This window comes from Oncorhynchus keta, chromosome 2 (genome assembly GCF_023373465.1).
Source record: "Oncorhynchus keta strain PuntledgeMale-10-30-2019 chromosome 2, Oket_V2, whole genome shotgun sequence".
Taxonomy (NCBI): Eukaryota; Metazoa; Chordata; class Actinopteri; order Salmoniformes; family Salmonidae; genus Oncorhynchus; species Oncorhynchus keta.
In genome coordinates this window covers 46,719,408-46,744,468 of record NC_068422.1, presented here as the reverse complement: position 1 = coordinate 46,744,468, position 25,061 = coordinate 46,719,408, and the positions used below count along the sequence as shown (strand labels likewise).

Below are 25,061 nucleotides of genomic sequence, written 5' to 3'. Positions count from 1 at the left end.
GGTAGTTTTTGAAAGGGAGCAACCCACGATTCTGTAATGATTAGTCTATTCAGTTATCTAAACCTAACCTCCCGGGGGCCCCCGTTGATTTTGTTAGTCATTCTCACTCGTATATTAACCCTGGCATAAGTTATTGCAAAATGTGTAGATTCGCAGGATATTCGCTTTTTGCCATTTTAAAGCAAGTTTTCCGCATTTCTACACATTTTGCCATGGGGGGGAGACAGGAAATCAACTTGCAGGTTTATCGTAAATTAACTTTCAAATGTTGATTTCTATCCACCATCAAGAGGGAGGCCACTAAAAATTTTTGCCATGAGGTGGGGGGCCCCCAACCAAATCTTGCAAGGTGGCCCCAAAGAGGATAGAGCCGGTCCTGGGTGCCACAGTTCCTAGAACATCCTACTACTGTACTGTGAAGGGTTGTGATTGAGGACCCATTAGGGATGATCAAACAAAGTCTGTTAGGGCCTGGGAGGCAGGGGTAGGCTGGGGAGGAGGCTGGCAGGGCCCCAGTGGAGCGAGCCATGGTGGCAACCCAACAGGAACTGGTGGGGGCTCCTCAGAGGAGGTAGGATAAATGTGAGTATAACTCCACACTCATACCACTAAAATATGTACAGCTGCAAAACCAAGAAAAATATTGTCACTGTATCTGATGTAATCAGTTCTCACGCAATCTTGGTTACCCAGAAATAAAATTCTCATGAAAGTTGTCTCTTGAATCTGTCCAGAAGAGATTAGTTCTCGGTTTATATTCATCCATTGGATTAAAGGGGCAATCTTGGATTGTTACTTCTATTTTGGGACTTTTAAATCAATGATAAAGCTATTGATTCTTGAAGAGCTTATAAATGCCTCATAAGCTTAGTTTCACTGTTTTACACCCTCAAAATAAACTTTTTTTACTCCATTGTTAGTATACAATGTAATTGTAAACATACAAACATAGCTTTAACCATATGCATTTGAAGCTAACATTTTGATCTCAAGGCTGACTATCCGTGAGATCAAAATGATAGCTTTAACCATGCTTTGAAGCTATACAGTGTCTGTTTACCAAAACATTGGCACGGTGAACATTTTGTTTGTTGTTTTTTTGAATCCCAGAATGCCCCTTTAAGACCGGATCTGCTGTTACCTAACATGGTTTTAGGTTCATCGTCGTTGTTTGGCCTCTGTTCATTCATTGAACTCAAATAAAGACAATTCAAAGAAACCATACACACATGATCCATTTGGCACAGCTTTAACAACCACTAGATTAAATCAATCCTTTCAAGCAAATTGCTTTAAAAGAATTACCCTCATATCTGCCTCATGCAGACTTTTCTGTTCTAATTTACCAGTTCATCTGTCAACGTTGAATTTAAACGATTCTGATTTATTTTGATCCACAACCCAGATTGGACATACAGTGCAGTATGTCGTGATGGTGAACCTAGTGAAACCAATATCCTTCCACAAAGGGCAAAATGATACTAGTTAGGAATAATGATACAATCATAATGACCGTTTAAAACACACTATCTTCTGGGTAAATGACGGGAACATCACTGAATCGGGAGTTGAACTATAGTGCGATTGACTTGAACGCTGTTGTGTAGAATTTGGCGTGTCATGTGTTTGGTAACAAGGTTTGACTACCATCAGACTGACTGACTGTCCCGTGTCTAAGGGGAAGTGAATGGCCACGCAGGTCAGGTCTGATACCACTGATCTTCATCAGAATGTCTCGCCTCGCACTTTGATAATGAATATGGAACACCAAAAGAACTACAATGTTCAGGAGTTATGCACGAGACCAAATATTCCATAGGTCTAAGGTTCTGAAAGGGTATGGATTAATTATTTCAACAGAATTTCGAATTCTCCACTTTGTCCGCCCAAATCACTCTTACAGGCAGGTAGCCTAGTGATTTAGAGCATGGGGCCAGTAACTGAAAGGTTGCTGGTTCAAATCGAAGAGTTGGCTCTGTAAAAAATCTGTTGATGTGCACTTGAGCAAGACACTTAACAGTAATTGGCCCTGTAAGTCGATCTGTATAAGAACATCTGCTAAATGTAAAGTGTACACTTTTACGTTGTTAAAGGTAAGACAGCACACTTGAATGTGAGTCCTTGGTTCAAATCACTGTTTGCTTTTTTCCTTACAAATTATCAGAGTTAAGAGTCAGAGGTTAACAAATCCCTCCTCAAAGGACGTCTCCTCTCTGTGGTGGTGGGGGGTTGCAAATGAAAAGCTTTATCTACGCTGAGTGAGTCACATGAGTGTCAGAAGTTGATAGTATAGGCAGTGATCCACCCCACCCCATTTGCTGTCTGTCTCACGTCTCACCAGTGTCCAATAGAGGAACATGCACGCTGTGCCAGCTAGGTCAAATGATATGCTACTGCATCTTTCCTGTTTTTTAAAATATCATTATTTACTTATGATGAAGTTTTAGAAAGCTTTTCTTCTCACTACTTCACTGTGATAGCCAATGTGTGGTGAGCATTGTGGCAAACAAAATGATGCTCTGTGAGTGTAACAGTATAACTTTAGACCGTCCCCTCGCCCATACCCGGGCGCGAACCAGGGACCCTCTGCACCCATCAACAACAGTCACCCACGAAGCACCGTTACCCATCGCTCCACAAAAAACACTACTTCAAGGTCTCAGAGCAAGTGACGTCACCGATTGAAACGCTATTTAGCGTGCACCACCGCTAACTAGCTAGCCGTTTCACATCCGTTACATGAGCAGTCTGCAAAGTGTTGTCCATAGTCAGTTAAGTCACTGGACGCAATGTGAGACTCACACAAAATGAGAAAGAATATAGTGAAGTGATGTGACATATTTATTCATGAATAATGAATGAATAATAGGGACAAAAGGTAGTGGCCAAATACATTAATTTAACTTAGTTAACTTAACAGCCTTGGAGAGCATAATGTGAAGTAAAAAAATGAGATATTTCTACACTATGAGGTTGAAATAACACTGAAATTGTGAAAATTACGATAATGGCCTTTTTTGTGTAAGAGCTGTTTGAAAAACGAATCTTGAATTTCAGCCTGTTCAGTTGGGAGGAACTTTTGGTCAACATCATGAAGTCACAATGTGATCTGATTATAACAGAGTAGACCAATGACTGTTCATCTGGGTGAGGCGGCGGGCTCTAGACGAACCTATCAGTCAACCAAGGCTCTGTATGTAAATATCTTAAAATGTGTTTCCTGAAGGCCCACACAATCAGACTGAGGGCCAAAGGAGGCTCAGGCAAATAAATGATTACAAATGTATTTAGTTATTTTCATTTTGTATATGTATGTGTGTAATTTATGTAATTCGGGGCTTATCTGTAAACAAAACCATGGTCTCAGTAGGAATCCACTGATAAAGTAAATGTTGAATAAATAAATAGAAAATGTCATAAAGACACAGACATAGAGTGATGATTTCAAAATAAAATGACCAAGACTGCACGGAGGCATTAAGAAATGTAGAGAATGAATTTCTCTCATCTACTATTCGCAACATCTCATGATCCATGCAGAACAACAGTGGTATGCTGTTTGATGAGGAAAATCCCAAGAAACCTTCCCTAATAACATACATGATTAACTATTCAAGGATGGACAGTACTTCTTGCTGTGTCTACATTGGTTCTCAGACCTACGAACAGCCTATAATCAGGTTGCTCTAGTCTATTTGACCGGCAAGCAGGCACAGTATCTGTAAAAACCCAAGTGTATATATCGCAAAGTGAAATAAGTACTATTAGAGATTAAATCCACAAAACAATCTCATCTTCAACCCTTTCTTTAACTTTGTTTATGTGTGACCATGTGAATGACTTGCAGGAGGATCGTCTATGTCACATGCTAGCCTGATGTACAACACATTTTCACATACACAACTTATCTTCACATGCACAACAATTTTTGCACAAGTGAGTTCCAAAGCTGATTCACATGTACTTGGTGTGCCTGCCATCCAGTGGCAAAGGGAAATAATGTGGTCCCACTTTAAACAAACTATAACTTATAAAGGCTTTATATAGTATAAATGCTTCCCAGATCATCTGGAAGCTTATGCCAAAATGTATAATGGTGGTTACGAATAAACAAATAAAAGATAGAGGCACTATTCATGGAACGGCCCACATGTCTCATGTTTGTATCATCTCGTGTGTATTGTGTGTATAATGTGATTTTAACAATTTATGAGCAGACATGGTTAAAATCACATGATACATACCAGATGTCATTTGGATACACTTATCATCCTCTATCTTTTTGACTACAAAACACAGAATCGTGCCATTTCACATACACTCCCCTATGTATTTATTTGGACAGGGAAGCTAAAGCTTTCAATTTGGCTCAATACTTCAGCAATGTGGATTTGAACTAAAATGTTTTATATGAGGTGACAGTAGAGAATGTCACCTTTTATTTGAGGGTATTGTTATCCGTTTTATCATTTAGAAATAAATGCACATGATGTATCTTATGACATATTAGAAGGTGTCATACGTATGTGGACAAATTCACTTGTAGTGTATTACATTGTCAAAAGTTTACCATTTGGCCCATATATAGTATGCAATGACGACATCAAGCTTGTGACAAAAAAATTGTTGGATATATTTGCACTTCGTTTTGGATTATGTTGTGCCCAATAGAAATGAATTGGAGTTTGGAGTTTATTAGGAATTAGGAATTTGGAGTTTATTGTAAATAAGAATAGAATATGTTTCTGAACACTTCTACATTCATCTGAATGCCACAATGATTACTGATAATCATGAATGAATTGTGAATAATGAGCACCAACATGTGAAGTTCATAGGAGCATATGAAATTGGGTGTCAAATGAAAGCAAGAGTCTATATTTTTGGGGAATTAGGCATAGATACATTTTCAACCATTTTCCATATTTAAAATGAGGCATAATTAATGGTTTTGATTTCTGGATATGCAGATGGGAAAGGGGTCTTAGAAAACATCTACCAGAAAAAGTCTTAAAAGGTATCACCTGCCAAGTAATGAAAACACTTAATATTTAGTTTTGGAGAAAATGATTACCTTCTGTAAGTTTAATAAATATTGCCTTTTAATTCCGTTAGCAAAAACCCATATATGATAACCCATATATCATGAGGGAGGATAGTGAAGTAACATGAGGGAGTTCACAGAAGTAACAAATAATGGTATACCTACCAATTAGTTATCATGATTTTACTGATACACTAAAAAGTAATTGCCTTACTCTGGGTAGGGCAACTCGCAATGCCCTCCTTTTGAAGGTCCTCAGATACATTTTTTTGTAGGAACGCAGTTGGTTGAGGGTCTCAATTTACTGTTGCGAGTTAGAATAGTAGAACACACAAGGTGCAATTTCGAAATTTGGTTCTGCATCAGCAGTTTCTCCTGTTAAGTCAGTCACTGATAGTCAGTCATTTAGCCCATATCAACGAACCATTTTTAGATTGCTAAATTATTTTATTTGAACTTGTTTTCATGGTCGAATTACCTGCCGCGGGACCCCATTGATTTTGTTAGTCAGTCTGACTCAGATATCATATTAAAAACTGCAAACATTTGTCTCCACCCTATGGCAAAACATGTAGAATTGCAGGAAATTAGCTGTAAAACAGCACATTTTCCTATGGAGACCCATAGCAAAATGATTAGAATTGCATGAAATTAGCTGTACAATTGCAAACTCTTTTCTCCGTCCCATGGCAAAATGTGTAGATTTCAGAAAACTTGCTGTAAAAATTAAACATTTTCTCACTACCCGATTGCAAAATGTGTAGAATTGCACAAAATTAACTCTAAATCTGTGGCCCCCATCAAAGTTGCTCATCTCTAGCCTTACTCATTGAAACAATTGAGTAGTGGTTACTCAAATTATATACAGTGTCTTCAGAAACCCCTTTACTTTTTCAAATTTTGTTACGTTACATCTTTATTCTAAAATTGATCCTTATCAATCTACACACAATAATGACTAAGAAAAAACAGGTTTTTAGACATTTTTGCTAATTTAGAAAAAATAAAAGGGAAATATCACATTTACATAAGTATTCAGACCCTTTACTCAGTACTTTTTATTTTATTTGTATTTTTAATTTTACCCCTTTTTCTCCCCAATTTCATGGTATCCAATTGTTTTAGTAGCTACTATCTTGTCTCATCGCAACAACTCCCGTACGGGCTCGGGAGAGACGAAGGTTGAAAGTCATGCGTCCTCCGATACACAACCCAACCAAGCTGCACTGCTTCTTAACACAGCGCGCATCCAACCCGGAAGCCAGCCGCACCAATGTGTCGGAGGAAACACCGTGCACCTGGCAACCTTGGTTGCGCGATGAGACAAGGACATCCCTACCGGCCAAGCCCTCCCTAACCCGGACGACGCTAGGCCAATTGTGCGTCGCCCCACGGCCCTCCCGGTCGCGGCCGGTTACGACAGAGCCTGGGCGCGAACCCAGAGTCTCTGATGGCACAGAGGGAGACCTCTTACTCAGTACTTTTTTGAAGCACCTTTGGCAGAGATTACAGCATCGAGTCTTCTTGGGTATGACACTACAAGGTTGGCACACCTGTATTTGGGGACTTACTCCCATTCTTCTTTGCAGATCCTCTCAAGCTCTGCCAGGTTGGATGGGGAGCGTTGATACGCAGCTATTTTCAGGTCTCTCCAGAGAACGGGTTCAAGTCCTGGCTCTGGCTGGGCCACTCAAGGACATTGAAACTTGTCCCGAAGCCACTCCTGCTTGTCTTGGCTGTGTGCTTTGGGTCGTTGTCCTGTTGGAAGGTGAACCTTTGCCCCAGTGAGGTCCTGAGCGCTCTGGAGCAGGTTTTCATCAAGGATCTCTCTATACTTTGCTCCGTTCATCTTTCCCTCGATCCTGATTAGTCTCTGTCCCTGCCGATGAAAAACATCCCCACAGCATGATGCTGCCATCACCATGCTATACTGTAGGGATGGTCGCAGGATTCCTCCAGACGTGACGCTTGGCATTCAGGTTCAATCTTGGTTTTATCAGACCAGAGAATCTTGTTTCTCATGGTCTGAGCGTCTTTAGGTGCCTTTTGGCAATATCCAAGCAGGCTGTCATGTGCCTTTTACTGAGGAGTGGCTTCCGTCTGGCCACTCTACCATAAAGATCTGATTGGTGGAGTAATGCAGAGATGGTTGTCCTTCAGGAAGGTTATCATATCTCCACAGGGGAACTCTAGAGCTCTGTCAGAGTGACCATCGGGTTCTTGGTCACCTCGCTGACCAAGGCCCATCTCCCCCGATTGTTCAGTTTGGCTGGGCGGCCAGCTCCAGGAAGAGTCTTGGTGGTTCCTTCCATTTAAGAATGATGGAGGCCACTGTGTTCTTCGGGACCTTCAATGCTGCAGACATTTTTTGGTACCCTTCATCAGATGTGTGACCGTGATATAATCCTCTCTCGAAGCTCTACGGTCAATTCCTTCGACCAGATTTAGGGTTTTTTGCTCTGACATGCACTGACAACTGTGGGACCTTATATAGATAGACAAGTGTGCCTTTCCAACTCATGTCCAATCAGTTGAATTTACCACAGGTGGACTTCAATCACGTTGTAGAAACGTCTCAAGGACGATCAATGGAAACAGGATGCACCTGAGCTCAATTTCGAGTCTCATAGCCAAGGGCCTGAATACTTACGTAAATAAGGTATTTCAGTCTTTTATTTGTAATACATTTTCGAACATTTCTACAAACCTGTTTTCAACTTGTCATTATTATGGGATATTGTGTGTAGATTGCTGAGGATTTTATGGTATTTAATCCATTTTAAATAAGGCTGTAAAGTCAAGGGGTCTGAATACTTTCCAAAGGCGCTGTAAGTAGTACTCACTCAGATGTCAATTAATGTTCTTATCATTTAATGTTTTTGAGTACTGTAAACAAGTATTGGGTTATTGAGTAAATTTTACTTTATTTATCTGTGTTCTGCTAATCTAAAGTTGTTGAGTTTTTACAAGTTATGATTATTTCAGATTTTTAAGTCAATCTAACATTTCTGAAATAAGTTGTACTTACTTGATTTCATTGTTAGTTTAAGTAAAGACGTAAAACAAAGTAGTAGTCAGACACATCCATGTTTGAGTAAAAACACTTTATCTGTGTTGTGCTAATAGAGAGTTATGTTTTTGGAAGTTATACTTAAAATTGTTAGGTGACTGTTTTTAGAGGATTGTGTGTAATTTAACATTTGTAGACTTTATGATACTTTTGCACAATATTGTATGCAAGTTTGAAGAAAGAAAATTATATTTCTGAAACAGTATTAAGCGGTTTGTTGTGCTATGTCGTCTAATTCATCATGATGAATTGGTATGAAAACCGTCAAAGAAATTGACGTTCAATAATGAAACCAGAAATTCCCACCATCAAAGTAATGTGCACCACTCATTGTGACAGATGCTTACAGTGTACTGGAATGTGCATTATGCGCAACAATGCATGTTACGGTGGGTTCAAATCATAAAACTAAATTACCACTGAAATCTACTCATCAGAACAATTTACACGTGTCACCAATGAATAATGGTTTAAGTTGATTGCAAAATAGTTGGGAAGAGAATTTCGATGTAGCGATTCCATGTCACATTGTTTATGAACAGATCCACAAAACGACGCCGGATCCGACACTTGAAATAGTTTTTTCTATTTAAATGATTATACAAAATCGAGCTAATTGACACGAATCAACCGAGGCACCCAAGGCCCACAGCAGCCTTTTTCAGTCTCCACGTTTCCAAGTAGTTGCCAGGCCACTTGATCGTCTACTCTGCTATCATTGGCGATAGGTAGTGTCTGTCATGCTGGGCCACTGGCATGGACATTCCCTATCCGTATCCACTATCTTGAAGCTCACGGTTCTGCTTTACTCATTGGAGTTCCATGTTGCCATTCTCTACCCGTCTGCAATCTACTGAACGCCTCTTCTTTGCTCGGCTTTAACAGGAATGAATACCACGGCCGAAAAGAAGTGTCGGCCAAGAGACATTTTATCATTTTTAACATGTACATTGTCTTAGATTATTTGATTAGGGAGACCATTCGGAATGAAATTGAAAACCGGCCGCATACATTTTTGTGTTTCATCGACACCGTGGAGCTCAAGGGGGGATATGTGCCTGACTTATAGCCATTTTTTTGCAGACAAAGAGAGCTACTGAGTACTGGTTATAAAAGACAAAAGGGTAAGTTGAGAATACTTATAACCACGACGAATTACGAAATACGTGTTAGCTATTTAGCTAGTTTCTATCGCATGATAACAGTACGTCTGTCTGTGTAATTTCTTGTCAGATTCGTTCATGCAAGCTAACTATTTAACTAACGTTCGCTAGCTAGCTAGCTAGCAGACCAAGTCGATGTTGAAGCTCATGTTAGCATCGTGCTAGCTAAATAGCTAGCCACCGTTATTTGGGAAATCCAGCATTTTTTTTGGGGGGGGGGTCCTCTGTGAAGTTTATTTTTGTATAGTAACGTTACAATTGATCTAGCGATGTATATTATCACAACTCCCACCTGTCTAAAACCAATTCGTTTTAGACAGCTCCTTACATGTCATGATGTAACGTTAAGGATAACTATTGTCAATGTCCAGTGGTGGTAGTAGATGGCTAGCTACAGTAACTAGCTAGTTTAGTTAGCTAGCTAGCCAGTGCTGTCTGACCCGAGAATAGGCCTTGATTTGGCACTACTACACCCTTTTAAATGGCTCTCTCGCATGCAATGCTAAAATATTCGTTTGATTGCCTAAATATTAGCTGGTCCAATGCTAATCGCACAATTTAACTAATGAATATTGTCTTGAAAATATTCATCATGTTGGTAGTTGGTTAGTTGCTACGTTACCTCACCAATGGATGTTCCAATTTATAGTAACGTTATAGCTAATATCGTTCTGTGCATGCACCATACTCTAATGCTATTATGAAGTATTTCACTTCGTCCTTATATAATAACAATGAATGGAATCAATCCAAGAATAACGGCTTTGCTAATTGTTTCCTTATGTGTCCCAGGTATGTCTTCCACCATTGTCATGCAGCACCCTTAAACGTGATTTATTGTAGGGCTAGCCTATCCCAAGGCTATACTGGCATATTATTTAAGATAAGTCAACTTTATTGTCCATTAAGTGTGCACAGAATGGGAATGTCTTTGCCTCTCAGGCCTACAGTTAAACGATAAAACGAACATTAAAAATGTACATGTCAGTTAATCAGTCTTGTATAGGATTGTCACTGCAGAGGGGATAAAATATTTTATATGTCCATTCTTCCTTGCGAGTGGCAACTTTTTAGTCTCCGGCCTGACAGCAGCATTGCAAAGGATGCCTGCAGTAGGTGGGTGGTGGTGTTGAGCACCTGGAGTGCTTTCCTGGCGATGTTCTGTGTGTACACTTATTGGAATTGTGTTTCCTGCCGACTGTTTTACTGACTTGATTGATGACTTGTGCAAGTTTACTCCTCTTCCTGACTGAGAAGTTCCCATACCAGCAGGAGGAGATGTTGAAAGTGAGAACACACTCGATCAGGGATTTGTAAACCATAGTCAGTGTTTGTTTTGCTTTCTTTAACGTTTTAGCTGCCTAAGTAGGAAGACACTGCGTTTTTAAAAATAAATTAGGTAATTGTTTTCCTGGAGGTTGTTCGTGGTCTAAAATTGTTCCCAAGTATTTAAAATGTGTTACCTGTTCCACATCCTACTCCCCAGCTTACCTCCAAGGCACAATTATTTAGTCTTGGTGACATTAAGGTCAATGAAGCTATTGTCAATCCATGTCACAAGATAGTCAAGGAACTGGGAGTAGCTTGAGCTAGACAAGCAACCAGTGCCATATCGTCCGCATATTTGCCACTCTGGTCATTTAAAAAACAAAAAAAACAACATTTTTTGTCAAGCGGGACACAGCCAGTGGTCGGGGATGAGTTGATAGGGAAGTTAGAATGGGAGGTCTCCAGAGATGGTCTGGAGTAGGGGGTGGGGTTGAGTGGCCAGACATCACTAGTTTCAGAATTTAATCTGGAGAAAGGGGTGAAGGCGTAGGGTAGTTCTGTGAGAGTGGGACCAGTGGACTAAATTGGCTGAGAATGGGATAATAAAATCACAACTCGCAGATGTGCTCATACTTGATTTTTTTTCTTCAGTTTGCACACATCTATTTTTAGGTGCAAATGCAAGTAAAATGGTTGCACTGAATAGCCCTGGACTAAGGTGCCTTAAACAGTGACCCTCTGGGGTTGATCCCTCAGGAACTTTTGGACCCACAGCACCAGGCCCGAGTTGACATTTAGGTCACAAAGTTGTTTTAAGTAGAAAGTGTGGTTGCACTATATTAAAGGCTGTGGAGAAGTTCATGAATAAGATTTTGGTGTGTTGGCTTAGTCAACGCTAATTTGTTTTCATAATTAAAATGTATGAAACATATAGGCTTGTGCTTTAGTGTAATGCAGGGGTGACCAATCTTCCTCAGAATGGAGAGTTACTGGGTGTTCAGGCTTTGCTCCAACCCTACTATACTCAGGAAAAAAAATAAACGTCCTCTCACTGTCAACTGTTTATTTTCAGCAAACTTAACGTGTGTAAATATTTGTATGAACATAAGAGTCAACAACTGAGACATAAACTGAACAAGTTCCACAGACGCGTGACTAACAGAAATGGAATAATGTGTCCATGAAAAAAAGGGGGAGGTAGTAACAGTCAGTCAGTATCTGGTGTGGCCACCAGCTGCATTAAGTACTGCACTGCATCTCCTCATGGACTGCACCAGATTTGCCAGTTCTTGCTGTGAGATGTTACCCCACTCTTCCACCAAGGCACTTGCAAGTTCCTGGACATTTCTGGGGGGAATGGCCCTAGCCCTCACCCTCCGTTCCAACTGGTCTCAGACGTGCTCAATGGGATTGAGATCCGGTCTCTTTGCTGGCCATGGCAGAACACTGACATTCCTGTCTTGCAGGAAATCACGCACAGAAAGAGCAGTATGGCTGGTGGCATTGTCATGCTGGAGGGTCATGTCAGGATGAGCCTGCAGGAAGGGTACCACATGAGGGAGGAGGATGTCTTCCCTGTAACGAACAACATTGATTGCCTGCAATGACAACAAGCTCAGACCGATGATGCTGTGACACACTGCCCCAGACCATGACAGACCCTCCACCTCGATCCCGTTCCAGAGGACAGGCCTCGGTGTAACGCCCATTGCTTTGACTATAAACGTGAATCCGACCATCACCCATGATGAGGCAAAACCGCGACTCGTCAGTGAAGATCACTTTTGGCCAGTCCTGTCTGGTCCAGCGACGGTGGGTTTGTACCCATAGGTGACGTTGTTGCCGGTGATTTGTCTGGTGAGGACCTGCCTTACAATAGGCCTACAAGTCCTCAGTCCAGCCTCTCTCAGCCTATTGCGGACAAGTCTGAGCATTGATGGCGGGATTGTGCGTTCCTGGTGTAACTTTTGCAGTTGTTGTTGCCATCCTGTACCTGTCCCGCAGGTGTGATGTTCGGATATACCGATCCTGTGCAGGTGTTGTTACATGTGTTCCGCCACTGCGAGGACGATCAGCTCTCCGTCCTGTCTCCCTGTTGCGCTGTCGTAGGTGTCTCACAGTATGGACATTGCAATTTATTGCCCTGGCCACATCTGCAGTTCTTAATGCGAGTGTCTTGAACAGAACAGACCCTCCATGGCTCTCGGCCATCCCAAACACCTTTCTTTTTGCTACGCAACTTCAAATATCTAATTTACTCTGGTCTGGGTAGAGTGAAGGCTTCCTCCCTTAATCTTGTCTGCTCTCCAACTCCCTCTTAGATCACTAGGATCCCCAGAGAATGGGTGTGTTAGGCTGTTGAGAAGCAGAAGTAGCCCAGTCCTGTGTTAACGCAGCCAGAGTTTTCTATGGGCTAGAGTTGCACTTATTGTCTGTCTAGGCTAGTTGATGATGCATATAGTATCTAGATCAGCACTGTGCTTCTGTAGCAAGTGGGGCCTAATAGATGCTATACACACTTTGACTGGTATTAATGTTCACTCTATAGCCCACATACACTAATTGTAGCACAGGTCTAGATGAGTCAGACTTCACTAAAAGCCACGTTATTGGCACATTATTCATGAAAAAAATGTATTTCACCATTGTTTAACCAGGTAGGCTTGTTGAGAACAAGTTCTCATTTACAACTGAGACATGGCCAAGATAAAGCAAAGCAGTGCGACACAAACAACACAGTTACACATGGAAAAAACAAACATACAGTCAATAACACAAATGGAAAAAAAGTGTGTGTGTGTGTGTATATATATCAGTGTGTGCAAATGGCGTGATGAGGTAAGGCAATAAATAGGCCATGGTAGCGATGCAAATTAACACGAGTGATGTGCAAGTAGCAATACTGGTGTGCAAAAAAAGCAAATTAAAAACAATATGGGGATAAGGTAGGTAGATTGGATGGGCTATTTACAGATGGGCTGTGTACAGCTGCAGCGATCGGTTAGCTGCTCAGATAGCTGATGTTCAACCTCATTAGGGTACGCTAGTGTCCCACCTGGCCAACATCCAGTGAAATTGCAGAGCGCCAAATTCAAAAACAAAGTACTCATTATAAAACGTAATAAAACACAAGTGTTATACATCGGTTTAAAGATTAACTTCTTGTTAATCCAACCACTGTGTCAGATTTCAAAAAGGCTTCACGGCGAAAGCATACCATGCGACTATCTGAGAACAGCGCCCAGCAGACAAATCATTACAAACAGTAACCAGACAAGTAGAGGAGTTACACAAGTCAGTCACTTACCTTTGATGATCTTCATATGGTTGCACTCAGAAGACCTTAATTTACTCAATAAATGTTAGTTTTGTTCGATAAAGTCCCTCTTTATATCCAAAACTTTCGTTTTGTTCAGTAATCCACAGGCTCAAACGCAGTCACAACAGGCAGACGAAAAATCCAAATAGTATCCGTAAAGTTTGTAGAAACATGTCAAACGATGTTTATAATCAATCCTCAGGTTGTTTTTAGCCTAAATAATCGATAATATTTAAACCGGACAAGAACGTTGTCAATATAAAAGGTAAACAAGAAAAGCGTATTCTCGGTCGTGCGCATGAAAAACCTCGACTCATTCAGTGGTCTTACTCTCATTTTTCAGAATACAAGCCTGAAACAATTTCTAAAGACTGAAATCTAGTGGAAGCCATAGGAAGTGGAATTTGAGTCCTAAGTCAATGGATACTGTAATGGCATTCAATAGAAAACTACAAACATAAAATAAATCCCACTTCCTGAATGGATTTTTCTCAGGTTTTTGCCTGCCAAATCAGTTCTGTTATATACACAGACATTATTTAAAAGTTTTGGAACGTTTTCTATCCACTTATATGCATATCCTAGCTTTTTGGCCGGAGTAGCAGGCAGTTTACCTTGGGCACGCTTTTCACCCGGAGGTGAAAATAGTGCCCCCTAGTGAAGGTGAATGGTGGGTAGTGTATGCGACTTTGGTGACAACGGATGACACTGTGATAGACTGCATCCAGTTTGCTGAGTAGAGTGTTGGAGGCTATTTTGTAAATGACATGGCCAAAGTCGAGGATCGGTAGGATGGTATGTTTGGCGACGTGTTAAGGAAGCTTTGTTGCGAAATAGGAAGACGATTCTAGATTTAAGTTTGGATTGGAGCTGTTTAATGAGTCTGGAAGGAGAGTTTATAGTTTAGCCAGACACCTAGGTATTTGTAGTTTTTTATGCCTGTTTACTGCTAAACTAAGAAAAAAAAGAAACGTCCTCGCTGTAAACTGCGTTTATTTTCAGCAAACTTAATGTGTAAATATTTACATGAACATAACAAGTTTCAAGAACTGAGACAAACTGAACAAGTTCCACAGATGTGACTAACAGAAATTAAATGTGTCCCTGAACAAAGTGGGGGTCAAAATCAAAAGTTTTTAAGCATTGCGTACTGCAGTGCATCTCTTCCTCATTGACTGCACCAGATTTGCCAGTTCTTCCTGTGAGCTGTTACCCCACTCTTCCACCAAGGCACCTGCTAGTTCCCGGACATTTCTGGGGGGATGGCCCAAGCCCTCACCCTCTGATCTAACAGATCCCAGACGTGCTCAATGGGATTGAGATCTGGGCTCTTTGCTGGCCATGGCTGAACACTGACATTCCTGTCTTGCAGGAAATCACGCACAGAATGAACGGTATGGCTGGTGGCATTGTCATGCTGGAGGGTCATGTCAGGATGAGCCTGCAGGGAGGGTACCACATGAGGGAGGAGGATGTCTTCCCTGTAACGCACAGCATTGATTGCCTGCAATGACGACAAGCTCAGTCCGATGATGCTGTGACACACCGCCCCAGACCATGACAGACCCTCCACCTCCAAATCGATCCTGCTCCATAGTACAGGCCTCGGTGTAATGCTCATTCCTTCGACGATAACCGCAAATCCGACCATCACCCCTGGTGAGACACAACCGCGACTCTTCAGTGAAAAGCACTTTTTGCGACGGTGGGTTTGTGCCCATAGGTGACGTTGTTGCCGGTGATTTGTCTGGTGAGGACCTGCCTTTACAACGGCCTACAAGCCCTCAGTCCAGCCTATTGCGGACAGTCTGAGCATTGATGGAGGGATGCGTTCCTGGTGTAACTCGGGCAGTTGTTGTTGTTGCCATCCTGTACCTGTTCTGCAGGTGTGATGTTCCAATCCTTTGCAGGTGTTGTTACATGTGGTCTGCCACTGCAAGGATGATCAGCTGTCCGTCCTGTCTCCCTGTAGCGCTGTCTTAGGCATCTCACAGTACGGGCATTGCAATGTATTGCCCTTGCCACATCTGCAGTCCTCATGCCTCCTTGCAGCATGCCTAAGTCATGTTCACTCGATGAGCAGGGACCCTGGGCATCTTTCTTTTGGTGTTTTTCAGAGTGTAGAAAGGCCTCTTTTTTTTGTGTGTGTCCTAAGTTTTCATTACATTTACATTTAAGTCATTTAGCAGACGCTCTTATCCAGAGCGACTTACAAATTGGTGCATTCACCTTATGACATCCAGTGGAACAGCCACTTTACAATAGTACATCTACATCTTTTAAAACCTGTTAGAACTCTAGGGGCAGTATTTCATTTTTGGATAAAAAGACGTGCCCGTTTTTAGCGCGATATTTTGTCACGAAAAGATGCTCGACTATGCTTGGAATTGATAGTTTTGGAAAGAAGACACTCTGACGTTTCCAGAACTGCAAAGATTTTCACTGTGAGTGCCATAGAACAATATCTACAGGCAAAACCAAGATGTTTGAGTGACCAGGAAATCAACAGGATTTTTGAAGGCACGTTTTCCATGATCTCCTTATATGGCTGTGAATGCCACAGGAATGAACGGACACTTCCTATCGTTTCCCCAGGTGTCTGCAGCATTGTGACGTATTTGTAGGCATATCATTGGAAGATTGGCCATAAGAGCCTACAATTACCAAGTGTCCCGCATGGTGTCTGCGTGGAAATTGGTGCGCAAAAGTCAGGTCCCAGGATTTTTCCATCCGAATCAGAGAAGAATGCACGCTTCTAGGACTGGCATTTCAATGAAGAGATATATGACAAAACACCTTGAGGATTGATTCAAACAACGTTTTCCATGTTTCAGTCGATATTATGGAGTTAATTCGGAAAAAGTTCGACGTTTAGGTGACTGAATTTTCGGTTAGTTTCGGTAGCCAAATGCATAGTAACAAAACGGAACGTTGTGTCCTACACAAGCATCTTTCAGGAAAAACTGGACATCTGCTATGTAACTGAGAGTCTCCTCATTGAAACATCTGAAGTTCTTCAAAGGTAAATTATTTTATTTGATCCCTTTGCTGGTTTTTGTGAATGTTGCGTGCTAAATGCTAACGCTAAATGCTAAGCTAGCTATCACCACTCTTACACAAATTATTGATTTTCTCTGGTTCTAAAGCATATTTTGAAAATCTGAGACGACAGGATTGTTAAGAAAAGGATAAGCTTGAGGACAGGCATATTTATTTCATTTATTTTGCAATTTTCAGAAATCGCTAATGTTGCGTTATGGTAATGAGCTTGAGGCTGTAGTCACAATCCCGGATCCGGGATGGGGGCGGCCTAACAGGTTAAGGGGGAGAGAGAGAAAGGATTACTTATCCTATCCTAGGTATTCCTTAAAGAGGTGGGGTTTCAGGTGTCTCCGGAAGGTGGTGATTGACTCTGGCGTCGTGAGGGAGTTTGTTCCACCATTGGGGGGCCAGAGCAGCGAACAGTTTTGACTGGGCTGAGCGGGAACTGTACTTCCTCAGTGGTAGGGAGGCGAGCAGGCCAGAGGTAGATGAACGCAGTGCCCTTGTTTGTGTGTAGGGCCTGATCAGAGCCTGGAGGTACTGAGGTGCCGTTCCCCTCACAGCTCCGTAGGCAAGCACCATGGTCTTGTAGCGGATGCGAGCTTCAACTGGAAGCCAGTGGAGAGAGCGGAGGAGCGGGGTGACGTGAGAGAACTTGGGAAGGTTGAACACCAGACGGGCTGCGGCGTTCTGGATGAGTTGTAGGGGTTTAATGGCACAGGCAGGGAGCCCAGCCAACAGCGAGTTGCAGTAATCCAGACGGGAGATGACAAGTGCCTGGATTAGGACCTGCGCCGCTTCCTGTGTGAGGCAGGGTCGTACTCTGCGGATGTTGTAGAGCATGAACCTACAGGAACGGGCCACCGCCTTGATGTTAGTTGAGAACGACAGGGTGTTGTCCAGGATCACGCCAAGGTTCTTAGCGCTCTGGGAGGAGGACACAATGGAGTTGTCAACCGTGATGGCGAGATCATGGAACGGGCAGTCCTTCCCCGGGAGGAAGAGCAGCTCCGTCTTGCCGAGGTTCAGCTTGAGGTGGTGATCCGTCATCCACACTGATATGTCTGCCAGACATGCAGAGATGCGATTCGCCACCTGGTCATCAGAAGGGGGAAAGGAGAAGATGAATTGTGTGTCGTCTGCATAGCAATGATAGGAGAGACCATGTGAGGTTATGACAGAGCCAAGTGACTTGGTGTATAGCGAGAATAGGAGAGGGCCTAGAACAGAGCCCTGGGGACACCAGTGGTGAGAGCGCGTGGTGAGGAGACAGATTCTCGCCACGCCGCCTGATAGGAGCGACCTGTCAGGTAGGACGCAATCCAAGCGTGGGCCGCGCCGGAGATGCCCAACTCAGAGAGGGTGGAGAGGAGGATCTGATGGTTCACAGTATCGAAGGCAGCCGATAGGTCTAGAAGGATGAGAGCAGAGGAGAGAGAGTTAGCTTTAGCAGTGCGGAGCGCCTCCGTGATACAGAGAAGAGCAGTCTCAGTTGAATGACTAGTCTTGAAACCTGACTGATTTGGATCAAGAAGGTCATTCTGAGAGCGATAGCGGGAGAGCTGGCCAAGGACGGCACGTTCAAGAGTTTTGGAGAGAAAAGAAAGGGATACTGGTCTGTAGTTGTTGACATCGGAGGGATCGAGTGTAGGTTTTTTCAGAAGGGGTGCAACTCTCGCTCTCTTGAAGACTGAAGGGACGTAGCCAGCAGTCAGGGATGAGTTGATGAGCGAGGTGAGGTAAGGGAGAAGGTCTCCGGAAATGGTCTGGAGAAGAGAGAGGAGGGGATGGGGTCAAGCGGGCAGGTTGTTGGGTGGCCGGCCGTCACAAGACGCGAGATTTCATCTGGAGAGAGAGGGGAGAAAGAGGTCAGAGCACAGGGTAGGGCAGTGTGAGCAGAACCAGCGGTGTCGTTTGACTTAGCAAACGAGGATCGGATGTCGTCGACCTTCTTTTCAAAATGGTTGACAAAGTCATCTGTAGAGAGTGGGGGGGATTCAGGAGGGAGGAGAAGGTGGCAAAGAGCTTCCTAGGGTTAGAGGCAGATGCTTGGAATTTAGTGGTAGAAAGTGGCTTTAGCAGCAGAGACAGAGGAGGAAAATGTAGAGAGGAGGGAGTGAAAGGATGCCAGGTCCGCAGGGAGGCGAGTTTTCCTCCATTTCCGCTCGGCTGCCCGGAGCCCTGTTCTGTGAGCTCGCAATGAGTCGTCGAGCCACGGAGCGGGAGGGGAGGACCGAGCCGGCCTGGAGGATAGGGGACATAGAGAGTCAAAGGATGCAGAAAGGGAGGAGAGGAGGGTTGAGGAGGCAGAATCAGGAGATGGGTTGGAGAAGGTTTGAGCAGAGGGAAGAGATGATAGGATGGAAGAGGAGAGAGTAGCGGGGGAGAGAGAGCGAAGGTTGGGACGGCGCGATACCATCCGAGTAGGGGCAGTGTGGGAAGTGTTGGATGAGAGGGAAAAGGATACAAGGTAGTGGTCGGAGACTTGGAGGGGAGTTGCAATGAGGTTAGTGGAAGAACAGCATCTAGTAAAGATGAGGTCGAGCGTATTGCCTGCCTTGTGAGTAGGAGGGAAGGTGAGAGGGTGAGGTCAAAAGAGGAGAGGAGTGGAAAGAAGGAGGCAGAGAGGAATGAGTCAAAGGTAGACGTGGGGAGGTTAAAGTCGCCCAGAACTGTGAGAGGTGAGCCGTCCTCAGGAAAGGAGCTTATCAAGGCATCAAGCTCATTGATGAACTCTCCGAGGGGACCTGGAGGGCGATAAATGATAAGGATGTTAAGCTTGAAAGGGCTGGTAACTGTGACAGCATGAAATTCAAAGGAGGCGATAGACATGACTGTGACCTTAATTGCCTACCTTCTGTTAGTGTCTTAACTACCGTTCCACAGGTGCATGTTCATGAATTATGGTTCATTGAACAAGCATGGGAAACAGTTTAAACCCTTTACAATGATCTGATTTTAAAAAAATTAAAAAAAATGTTTTAATGATTTATCTTTTGAAAGACGGGGTACCGAAAAAGGGACCTTTTTTTTGCTGAGTTTATATCTGAAGTAATACGTTCCATCCATAATGGTCTTATATGGGCTGTTGGTGTGTATTATGTGATATTGGGTTGCTCAGTGTCATTTGGCAAAGCAGGAATTTAAGATGGCTGCCGTTTTAGTTGTGGTAAGAGGGTGTTTGTTGTGTTGTCAGTTTGTCGTCGCCTCAATAGGTGGATCTCTGCAACCCCCTCTCACTTTCATAGGCTAGGCCTACGTCGTATTAGTTTTGCATTGAATGCACTGAGATGCTGAACAGGCATGCTGGACAGAGGTTTGCATATAGTGCATTAAAAAGTATTCAGACTCCTTGACTTTTTCCACATTTTGTTACGTTACAGCCATATTCTGAAATGGATTCAATAACTTTTTCCCCCTCATCAATCTACACACAATACCCCATAATTACAGTGAAAACAGGTTTTTAGATTTTTTTTTGCAAATTATATATTTTTTAAAAATAGAAAAACTTATTTACATAAGTATTCACACCCTTTGCAATGAGACTTAATTGACATCAGGTGCATCCTGCTTCCATTGATCATCCTTTTAGGTCCTTCTACAACTTGACTGGAGTCCACCTGTGGTAAATTCAATTGATTGGACATGATTTGGAAAGGCACACCTTTCTATGTAAGGTCCCACAGTTGACAGTCCATGTCAGAGCATAACCAAGCCGTGATTGTCCGTAGCGCTCCGAGACAGGATTGTGTCGAGGCACAGAGTTGGGAAGGGTACCAAAACATTCCTGCTGCATTGAAGGCCCAAGAACACAGTGGCCTCCATCATTCTTAAATGGGAAAACGTTTGGATCCACAAAGTTTATTCCTGGAGCTGGCCAAACGGAGCAATCGGGGGAGAAGGGCCTTGGTCAGGGTGGTCACTCTGACAGAGCTCCAGAGTTCCTCTGGAGATGGCAGAACCTTCCAGAAGGACAACCATCTCTGCAGCACTCCACCAATCAGATCTTTATGGTACAGTGGCCAGACGGAAGCCACACCTCAGTAAAAGGCACATGACAGCCTGCTTGGAGTTTGCCAAAAGGCAGCTAAAGATTCTCAGAACGTGATCAAGCAAGATGCTCTGCTCTGATGAAACCAAGATTGAACTCTTTGGCCTGAATGGAAAGCATCACTTCTGGAGAGAACCTGGTGCCATCCCTATGGTGAAGTGTGTTGGTTGCAGTGTTGGTTGCATCATTCTGTCGGGATGTTTTTCAGGGACGGGGAGACTAGTCAGGATCGAGGGGACAAATAGATGGAGCAAAGTAGAGAGATCCTTGATGAAAACCTGCTCCAGATTGCTCAGGATTTAGGGCGAATGTTCACCTTCCAACAGGAGAACGACTATAAGCACACAGCCAAGACGACGCAGGAATGGCTTCAGGACAAGTCTCAATGGTCTTGAGTGGCCCAGCCAGAGGCAGGACTTTGAACCTGATTGAACATCTCTGGAGAGACTTGAAAATAGTTGTGCACCGACGCTCCCCATCCATCCTGACTGAGCTTTTGAGGATCTGCAGTGAAGAATGGGTGTGTCTCTCCAAACATAGGTGTGCCAAGTGTGTATCTTCATACCCAAGACAACTCAAAGCTGTAATCGCTGCCAAAGATGCTTCAGCAAAGTACTGAGTAAATGGTCTGATTACTTATGTAAATGTGATATTTCTTATCTTATTATTAGTATTATTGATGTATTTTTCTTCTACAATCCTGTTTTTGCTTTGTCATTGGGTATTGTGTGTAGATCGAGAGGAAAATAATTAAATCCAATTTAGAATAAGGCTGGAACAAAAAGTTGGAGGGGTCTGAATACTTTCCGAATGCACTGTAGGCCTACTACTTGTCTGCTAGTGATCTTTTTTATACCAGTCTCCCATCTGCATTATCATTTTGGGTGCTGCGTTTGGAACGCTCACTCAAGTCTTTTTGATGCCTAATCAGAATGCCGCCATGCTAATGTGGACACAGGATGGACAGCCTAACCACAGTATCTTATAGGCTACCCTGTGTAGGAGCCGTAAGTAGATGAGGGCCTCCCTACTCTTAGACCTGGAAAACTATTCGACCACATTACAGTATTGTGGCAGTGCATTTAGCCTATGCTTACATCACATTTTAGTGTCCACCACCGCCTTATCATTCTGAAACACTGAAACATTACATGATACACCTCTATGTTACATGAGCGGATGGGCTATTGTCCTTCTGATGTTTTGGAAAACAGCCTACATTTGATTGAGAATTAAAGGCTATGTGCCAGGCATTGCGTGCGGGCACTCGCCAAAATTCAGATTCGTCACCGGCCTAACAACCACTGTTAATGTTGCACAATGACAATATTTATTTCTGTGTGAAACAACACATGGTTTAGCTATTCTTGGGCACAATTTTAAAGATGGTTTTGGAAAGTAAATCCTCCAATGCTTCTTGTCTTGTAAACTAACTTTTCTTTGTTTGTTTTCGTGGACGTGATTAGCTTTCGTCGGGATAAATTCCACCAACCCACATGGAAAAACATGGCCCCCTTTAAGATGGTTTTGATATTGCTTCATATTACCAACCAGTCCATCGGGAGGGAAATGTGTGAACAAACGAAAATAGCAAACAGCTTTATGCTAGTTCTCATGCACTTTTCTCCTATTAAGTGCGTTTGCTGAAAGCTGCATTGTCCAGTGGACTCAAGTTCTTTATTTCTGTGTGTGTGTGTGTGTGTGTGTGTGTGTGTGTGTGTGTGTGTGTGTGAAGCCTAATTCAGAAAACTGTTCCCAGTCAGTCTCTGTGTATAGAATTGAACTATACATGCAAGCAGAGTACTCTGCATAGATTAGCTCACACGAAAGGTTACCCATGCGTGTACAGTATGTTCATAGTTAGTCTTGCTGTGAGTGGGATGAAGCTTGCCTTGGTTGGTCGCTGTTATATTGGAAGTAATCAAGGCCACCCCAAGTCTGAAATTATTTTGGGGGAATTTCTGTGCATATCAGAACCTAGTGTATATGTGAATGACCTTGCTGTTTGAATTGGATTGGCCTAAATCCTTATATTAACTCTACACATTTTATGGGATAGTGTTTATTTTATTTTTTCCCCATGAGGCTCATGACAACTGATGGATAGGTTAATGCAATTGAAAATGCCTTATAACCAGACCCGCACGGAATATGCGCTTGCCGAATTCCGCCGAAAATCTGTGGAATTTCAAATAGAATGCATACGATTCCAAATCTAAAAATACGCTGCCAACTGATGGCGAAGTTAAATAAAATGTACCTGTTGTATAATTTACACTTTGTTTTCACTGATGTATTTGAATGACTGTAAAGTGTAGCCAGACGTGTAGCTCCTCCCCGGTGTGAGAGGTGCATACAGCACGGTGAGTGAATGACAGCTGTCTGAGGAGAGAAGTATCTAGCAAACAAATGTCATCAAACAGCGGTGGATCACGTGAGGTCACTACGACACAAGAAGAAGAGGGGCTAGTGGAACAGGTAAGCATTCTGATGCTTCAGCTAGCTATTAGTTTTGCTCTAGCTAGCTAATATCTGTTCTTGACAATTTACATTCTCAACCGAAACAGTTTGGCAAAGTTTGTGGATATATTGTCAATTTGTGACGTTTTGGAGATCCTTTAGGGTTTTGTCAGCGGTTCGGGCGTGCACTTAAATTATTTAAATGTTGTTACGGGTTCTAGCCGACGTTTGGGAGCCAAAGTCTACGCCCCTTCATCGATGATTGGTCAACTGTAGGAGTGAAGTGAGTTTTTGCTTCTTGTCGATTCGAGACGAAACTTGGTTTGAATTCAACATGGCGAACGACAACTTTGAGCATCGATTGACCGAGGAGCTACAAAAGTACCTACACCAGTACAATTCTAGCCATACATTATATAAAGACCAGCATGTAAATTACAATTCATGGAGGGAGATTGCAGAGACACTGGGGTCCGACCCGAACCCTTGTTCGATAAAGTGGGTTAGGGTTCAGGACAAGTTCGTCAAGGCAAAGAAAATAAACCACAGTGGAAAAGTCGGTGGGAACTCCACAAATTTTACTGCTGGCTTGTTCGGCATGGGAAGACTGAAAGCAGCATGGCATCTACACCAAAGGATGGGGCCTGTTGTATTTTCTATTGCCGCCATTGAAAAGAGCAGCCATGTTTTGCTAACAATAGCTAACCAGTTGGCTTAGGCTACTTGCAGCATAATCGTGCAGGGAAAACAAGCCAACCAACCTAACTTAAGATCTTTACTACTTTTGAGCAAACAATTTTGTCATAGAAAGAAATTCATAAGCTTCCCACACTGGTAACACAAGGTTTGGTAGCAAGGTCCAGCTAGTTGAGTAGCTAGGCCAGGCTTTCTCTACTCAAATGTTTGCAACATTATAGTCTATTGTAGTCTCGGTTAATGATATTGGATGTTCATTAATGTTTTGGATATATGTACTAAATAGCCCTCTACTTTATTTTCAAGACGCAAACACCATTGAATGAAAACAGCATCTGGTTTTGTTCTCTGCGCCCCAGCACTGCATGTTCACCGGCCCCAAGCACTACCTCTTCCCCCAGTACTGACTGGTGATCAGCCCTTAACTCATCTCCTGCAATGAGTTGCTGTGCAGAATTAGAAACAATGTCCATGCTGGACCTGCAAAGCTCTATCCTGGGCCCACCTCCAAGACCTACTCCACTGGCTTGTTCCTCACTGATACCACAGAGCAGCAGGGGTGTGAGAAGGGAAAAAAGAGCTGCAGTCCTTGACACATCACTCTCAAAGGCATTGTAAATGTTTGAAGACATATTTCAAGATTTGAAGAACGTCATGCACCGAGCCACCAGCTTCTCCCAGAGGTAAATAAATCATTTCAGACTTTGCTCTGATCCCCTTTCCGCTGTTTCCTCATCTCCGCACCACACACACACACACACACACACACACACACACGTATCTCCAGACACTCCTGATTTCCCTTCTCTTCTCATCCTCTCCACAGGGTCCTGGCACCTATAGTTGATTTCATCGATGAACTCCTGTCAAAACTCCGGGATGGATTTGATCACCGGCTGCATGAGTTGGTGCATGACTTCAAGAAGAGGGACATGTACCGAACG

The 25,061-nt window shown here is 43.0% G+C and overlaps 1 protein-coding gene across 1 annotated transcript in view; it reads left to right on the top strand.

The window, feature by feature from the left end:
* Positions 1-8,596: 8,596 nt before the first annotated feature.
* LOC118401377 (suppressor of cytokine signaling 5-like) overlaps positions 8,597-25,061 on the top strand; it is a 40,916-nt gene continuing 24,451 nt past the window's right edge. The window contains exon 1 of the mRNA XM_035798840.2: positions 8,597-9,238. The gene's annotated coding sequence lies outside the window, so the exon portion shown is untranslated. The remainder of the gene's footprint in view (positions 9,239-25,061) is intronic.